This window comes from Urocampus carinirostris, chromosome 16 (genome assembly GCF_059441175.1).
Source record: "Urocampus carinirostris isolate Australia breed hairy pipefish chromosome 16, RoL_Ucar_1.0, whole genome shotgun sequence".
Taxonomy (NCBI): Eukaryota; Metazoa; Chordata; class Actinopteri; order Syngnathiformes; family Syngnathidae; genus Urocampus; species Urocampus carinirostris.
The window spans coordinates 9,592,104-9,598,306 of record NC_142364.1 but is presented as its reverse complement, the minus strand read 5'-3'; the positions used below and the strand labels follow the sequence as shown (position 1 = coordinate 9,598,306).

The following is a 6,203-nucleotide window of genomic DNA, read 5'->3' as shown; positions in this document are numbered from 1 at the left end:
CTTCCGTACGAAAGATTACGCTAACATGAACGTGTAAAAAAAAAAAAAAAAAAGGATAAAGAAAAGAATTATGAATAGGATTTCTTACCTTTGTGGTGGTCAGCAGAAATTTTGTAACTCGGCCCATTTGTTACACATTTGTTTCATCTCGGACGTCGGGGCATCCTTTCTTGCTTCCTGCCAGTTTTCTGCCCCTTTCCTCCTATTTATTTCCTTCTTTCTTCCCTTTTCTTTCCTATTCCCATCTTTCCTCCCTTTCCCTCCCTTTTTTATCCCCTTTTCTTCCCATGTTATGCCCCCTTTCCTCTTTTTTTTTTTTACATTCTTCTCTGTTTTCTTTTCTTCTTACCTCCCTTTTCTTTCCTTTTTTCCCATCTTTCCTTCTTTCTTTCTGTCCTCAGTTCCCCTGTCCTTTCCCATCCTATTTATTTTCTTCTTTCTCCCGGTCTCTTTCCTCTTTCAATCTTTCCATCTTTCCTCCCTTTTCTTACCTTATTTCATCCCCCTTTCTCCCCATGTTACCCCCTTTTCCTCTTTTCTTTTTTTTCTTATTTCCTTCTTTGACTTTCCTTCTCTTCTCTGTTTTCTTTCCTTCTTTTCTCCTTTTTCTTTCTTTTTCCCATCTTTTCTTCTTTCCTCAGTTTTCTGCCCCTTTCCTCCTATTTATTTCCTTCTTTCTTCCCTTTTCTTTCCTATTCCCATCTTTCCTCCCTTTCCCTCCCTATTTTTATCCCCTTTTCTTCCCATGTTATGCCCCCTTTTCCTCTTTCCCTTCAACTCTTATTTCTCTCTTTTTTTTACATTCTTCTCTGTTTTCTTTTCTTCTTACCTCCCTTTTCTTTCCTTTTTTCCCATCTTTCCTTCTTTCTTTCTGTCCTCAGTTCCCCTGTCCTTTCCCCTCCTATTTATTTTCTTCTTTCTCCCGGTCTCTTTCCTCTTTCAATCTTTCCATCTTTCCTCCCTTTTCTTACCTTATTTCAACCCCTTTTCTCCCCATATTACCCCCCTTTTCCTCTTTTCTTTTTTTTCTTATTTCCTTCTTTGACTTTTCTTCTCTTCTCTGTTTTCTTTCCTTCTTTTCTCCCTTTTCTTTCTTTTTCCCATCTTTTCTTCTTTCCTCAGTTTTCTGCCTCTTTCCTCCTATTTCTTTCTTTTTTTCTTCCCCTTTCTTTCCTATTTCCATCTTTCCTCCCCTTTTTTCCTTATTTCATCCCCTTTTCTTCCCATGTTATGCCCCCTTTCCTCTTTCCCTTTACCCGTTATTTACTTCTTTTTCTTTACGTTCTTCTCTGTTTTCTTTCCTTCTTACTTCCCTTTTCTTTCCTTTTCCCATCTTTTCTTCTTTCCTCAGTTTTCTGCCCACTTCCTCCTATTTGTTTCCTTCCTTCTTCCCATTTCTTTCCTAATTCCATTTTTTCCTCCCCTTTTTTCCTTATTTCATCCCCTTTTCTTCCCATGTTATGCCCCCTTTCCTCTTTCCCTTTACCTGTTATTTCCTTCTTTTTCTTTACTTTCTTCTCTGTTTCCTTTCCTTCTTACCTCCATTTTCTTTTCTTTTTTTCCTCAGTCCCCTGTCCTTTCCCCTCCTATTCATTTTCTTCTTTCTCCCATTCTCTTTCCTCTTTCAATCTTTCCATCTTTCCTCCCTTTTCTTACCTTATTTCATCCCCTTTTCTCCCCATGTTACCCCCTTTTCCTCTTTGTCTTTCTTTTCTTCTCAGTTTTCTTTCCTTCTTACCTCCCTCTTTCTTTCTTTTTTTCCCATCTTTCCTTCTTTCCTTTTGTCCTCCATTCCCCATCCTTTCCCCTCCTATTTATTTTCTTCTTTCTCCCATTCTCTTTCCTCTTTCAATCTTTCCATCTTTCCTCCCTTTTCTTACCTTATTTCATCCCCTTTTCTCCCCATGTTCCCCCCTTTTTCCTCTTTTCTTTTTTTTTCTTATTTCCTTCTTTTTCTTTACGTTCTTCTCTGTTTTCTTTCCTTCTTACTTCCCTTTTCTTTCCTTTTCCCATCTTTTCTTCTTTCCTCAGTTTTCTGCCCCTTTCCTCCTATTTCTTTCTTTCTTTCTTTCTTCCCCTTTTTTTCCTATTTCCATCTTTCCTCCCCCTTTTCCCTCATTTCATCCCCTTTTCTTCCCATGTTATGCCCCCTTTCCTTTTTCCCTTTAATCGTTTTTTCCTTCTTTTTCTTTACGTTCTTCTCTGTTTTCTTTCCTTTTCCCATCTTTTCTTCTTTCCTCAGTTTTCTGCCCCTCTCCTCCTATTTATTTCCTTCCTTCTTCCCATTTCTTTCCTTTTTCCATCTTTCCTCCCCTTTTTCCCTTATTTCATCCCCTTTTCTCCCCATGTTAACCCCCTTTTCCTCTTTCATTTTACCCCTTATTTCCTTTTTTCTTTCTTTTCTTCTCGGTTCTTTCCTTTTTCATTCAGAGATGTAAGGTAATAGACCTAACAATATCCAAACATCCATCCTGACTCTTATGCTTTTATACTTCTGCAATCCATCCATCTATCCATCCTTTTCTACATCTGTCCATCCATCTGTGTCCATTTTCCTATCCATACACTCGTTCATACATCCATGAATCCATCTTTCCATCCATACATTAATGCATTTATGTTTCTAAAATCTAATAACTGTTACACAAAGATATTACATAATAGATGATGGAGAGAATAATCGACAGACATTACGCAAGCGTCTTTGCCACTCGTTACGTGGGAGCCGAATCATTTCTTCCCGACAGGCGGTGTATTTGATTGCACAATCAAACCACTCACGTCGTTACACAACATGGCCGCCGCACACTCCATCGTACCGGCATCTATTTTCGTGGCTCGGCGAGACGTTCGGAGCGCGGCCTTTTGTCTCAAACCGTGGGCGGGAGGGTGTTATTTTAGTGACCTTCGGCGGCGACTGTCCGAAGCGGAGAGAAGAAATGACTCATCTGCTGTTGCCATCTGTTGGGCCATTTGTCCCGAGCGATCCTCGATTGTCGTTATGCAAGCCTAGACTGATGGATAATAATCTCTCAGGATAATGCTGCATTCATGAAAGTGGGAATTTCTTATTTTCATATACTGTTTTAGTTTCTTTTGTTAGCAACTTTTCTTTCTTTCTTTTTTTCTTCCTTTCTTCTAGTTTTTTTATTTTCTTTCTTTCTTTCTCTTTTCATTTTCTTTTATTTCTTATCATATCCTTTCTTTCTTTTCATTTTCTTTCTTTTATTCTTACCTCTTTTTTTCTTTCCTTCTAACATTACTCTTTTGTTTCCGTCTTCTCTTTTCTTTCCTTTTCTCCTTTTTTCCTTATTTCATCCTCTTTTCTTCCCATGTTACTCCCATTTTCCTCTTTCCTTTTTTCCGTCATTTGCTTTTTTCCCTTCTGTGCTTTGTTTTGTTTCTTCTTTCCACCATGTTTTCTCTTATTTTCTTTCTTTCCTTCTTTCCTCAGTCCTCTGTCCTTTTCCCTCTTATTTTTGCCTTCTTTTCTTTCCTTATTTCATCCTCTTTTCTTCCCATGTTACTCCCATTTTCCTCTTTCCTTTTTTCCCTCATTTGCTTTTTTCCCTTCTTTGCTCTGTTTTGTTTCTTCTTTCCACTATGTTCTCTCTTTTTTCTTTCTTTCCTTCTTTCCTCAGTCCTCTGTCCTTTTCCCTCTTATTTTTTGCCTTCTTTTCTTTCCTTCTTTCATCCTCTTTTCTTCCCATGTTACCTCCATTTTCCTCTTTCCTTTATCCCCTCATTTGCTTTTTTCCCTTCTCTGCTCTGTTTTCTTTTCTTCTTTCCACCCTGTTCTCTCTTTTTTTCTTTCTTTCCTTCTTTCCTCAGTCCTCTGTCCTTTTCCCTCTTATTTTTGCCTTCTTTTCTTTCCTTATTTCATCCTCTTTTCTTCCCATGTTACTCCCATTTTCCTCTTTCCTTTTTTCCCTCATTTGCTTTTTTTCCTTCTGTGCTTTGTTTTGTTTCTTCTTTCCACTATGTTCTCTCTTTTTTCTTTCTTTCCTTCTTTCCTCAGTCCTCCGTCCTTTTCCCTCTTATTTTTTGCCTTCTTTTCTTTCCTTATTTCATCCTCTTTTCTTGCCATGTTACCTCCATTTTCCTCTTTCCTTTTTCCCCTCATTTGCTTTTTTTCCCTTCTCTGCTCTGTTTTCTTTTCTTCTTTCCACCCTGTTCTCTTTTTTTCTTTCTTTCCTCCTTTCCTCAGTCCTCTGTCCTTTTCCCTCTTATTATCTTTCCTCCCTTTTCTTTCCTCTGTCCATCTTTCCTTCTTTCATCCTTTTTCATCTGTCCTTTTATTTCTTTCTTTTATTGCTCACTTTTCTTTCCTCCTTCCGTCCTATATTTCTCCCTACCCTCTTTTCTTCCTTCTTTCCCCCTTCCTTATTCTTTGTTTACTTTCTCAATATTTATTAACTACCTTAGTGCATTTCTTCTTCTCCTCCCTTCATAATTCCCTTTTTCCCTCCTTCCCTTTAGTCTTCTTTTCCTTCTTCTTTACTTCCTTCCTCCCTACTAACCTAATTTCTTCTTTGCCTCATTCCCTACTTCTTCCCTACCCACCTCCCTCCCCTACTTCTTTCCTTTTTCCTTCCCCCTCTACACAAGTTCTATCTATCTATCTATCTATCTATCTATCTATCTATCTATCTATCTATCTATCTATCTATCTATCTATCTATCTATCTATCTATCTATCTATCTATCTATCTATCTATCTATCTATCTCTCTATGTATCTATCTATCTATCTCTCTATGTATCTATCTCTCAATGTATCTATCTATCTATCTCTCTATGTATGTCTCTATCTATCTATCTCTATCTATCTCTCTATGTATGTCTCTATCTATCTATCTCTATCTATCTATCTCTATTTGCCTCTTTTTCTCTCTGTATCACTCTCTCTCTTTCTATCTCTCTTTCTCTCTCTCTTTCTTTCTTTCCTTGTTTCTTTTTCTCTTTCTCTCTCTCTATTTCTTTATTTCTAACATCGTGCTACTGGACTTTATTTCTTTTCTATCTATCTATCTAGACATCTCTCTAGACATCTATCTATCTATCTAGACATCTATCTAGACATCTATCTCTCTCTCTCTGTATCTCTCTTTCTTTCTTTCTTTCTTTCTTTCTTTCTCTCTCTCTCTCTCTCTCTCTCTCTCTCTCTCTCTCTCTCTCTCTCTCTCTCTCTCTCTTTCTTTCTAACATCGTGCTACTGGACTTCATTTCCTTTCTATCTATCTATCCGTCTGTCTGTCTGTCTATCTATCTCTATCTTTGTCTCTATCTCTATCTCCCTTTCTATCTCTATCTGTCTCTCTTTCTATCTCTATCTGTCTCTCTGTATCTCTCTCTCTTTCTTTCTTTCTTTCTAACATCGTGCTACTGGACTTCATTTCCTTTCTATCTATCTATCCGTCTGTCTGTCTGTCTATCTATCTCTATCTTTGTCTCTATCTCTATCTGTCTCTCTTTCTATCTCTATCTGTCTCTCTGTATCTCTCTCTCTTTCTTTCTTTCTTTCTAACATCGTGCTACTGGACTTCATTTCCTTTCTATCTATCTATCCGTCTGTCTGTCTGTCTATCTATCTCTATCTTTGTCTCTATCTCTATCTCCCTTTCTATCTCTATCTGTCTCTCTGTATCTCTCTTTCTTTCTTTCCTTCTAACATCGTGCTACTGGAATTTATTTCTTTTCTATCTCTCTATTTCTCTCTTTCTTTCTCTATCTCTTCCTCTCTTCTCTTTCTATCTCTCCATCTCACTCTCTTTCCATCCCTCTCTTTCTCTTTTTATCTCTCTCTCTCTTTCTTTCTTCACTTTCCTTCCTTTTAACATGGTGCTACTGGACTTTCTTTCTTTTCTAAACCACGCCACTTTCCAAGAGTCACTTCTTTCCCATGTGGTTTTTTTCTGGAGATCCAGTATATTTTTCACCACCTAGAGTTCTGTTTCCCTTTGTTTTTCCACGGCCAAGACGAATTTTAAGCGGCGTTTCGGAGATTCGATAAACGGAAAAAATGGAAATCTGTCCGACACAATAGCGGTTACCAAATGTTCCGTTTGACAGACGGGTGCAGACGGTAACACATTGGACTGGAAAACGCCATGTTCCCTCGCTAATTGCGACACTTGCGTCTGGCACTTTCCGCCCACTCCTGTCTGAGAGCACGACGCCCACAAAGGCGAGACCCAAGCGCGT

At 38.2% G+C, this 6,203-nt stretch overlaps 1 long non-coding RNA gene across 1 annotated transcript in view; it reads left to right on the top strand.

Moving 5' to 3' along the window:
• The window catches only part of LOC148350163 (uncharacterized), a 26,542-nt gene extending 20,339 nt beyond the window's left edge, over window positions 1–6,203 (top strand). Inside the window, exon 3 of the long non-coding RNA XR_015853033.1 lies at window positions 6,072–6,203. This is a non-coding gene — a long non-coding RNA (uncharacterized LOC148350163). The remainder of the gene's footprint in view (window positions 1–6,071) is intronic.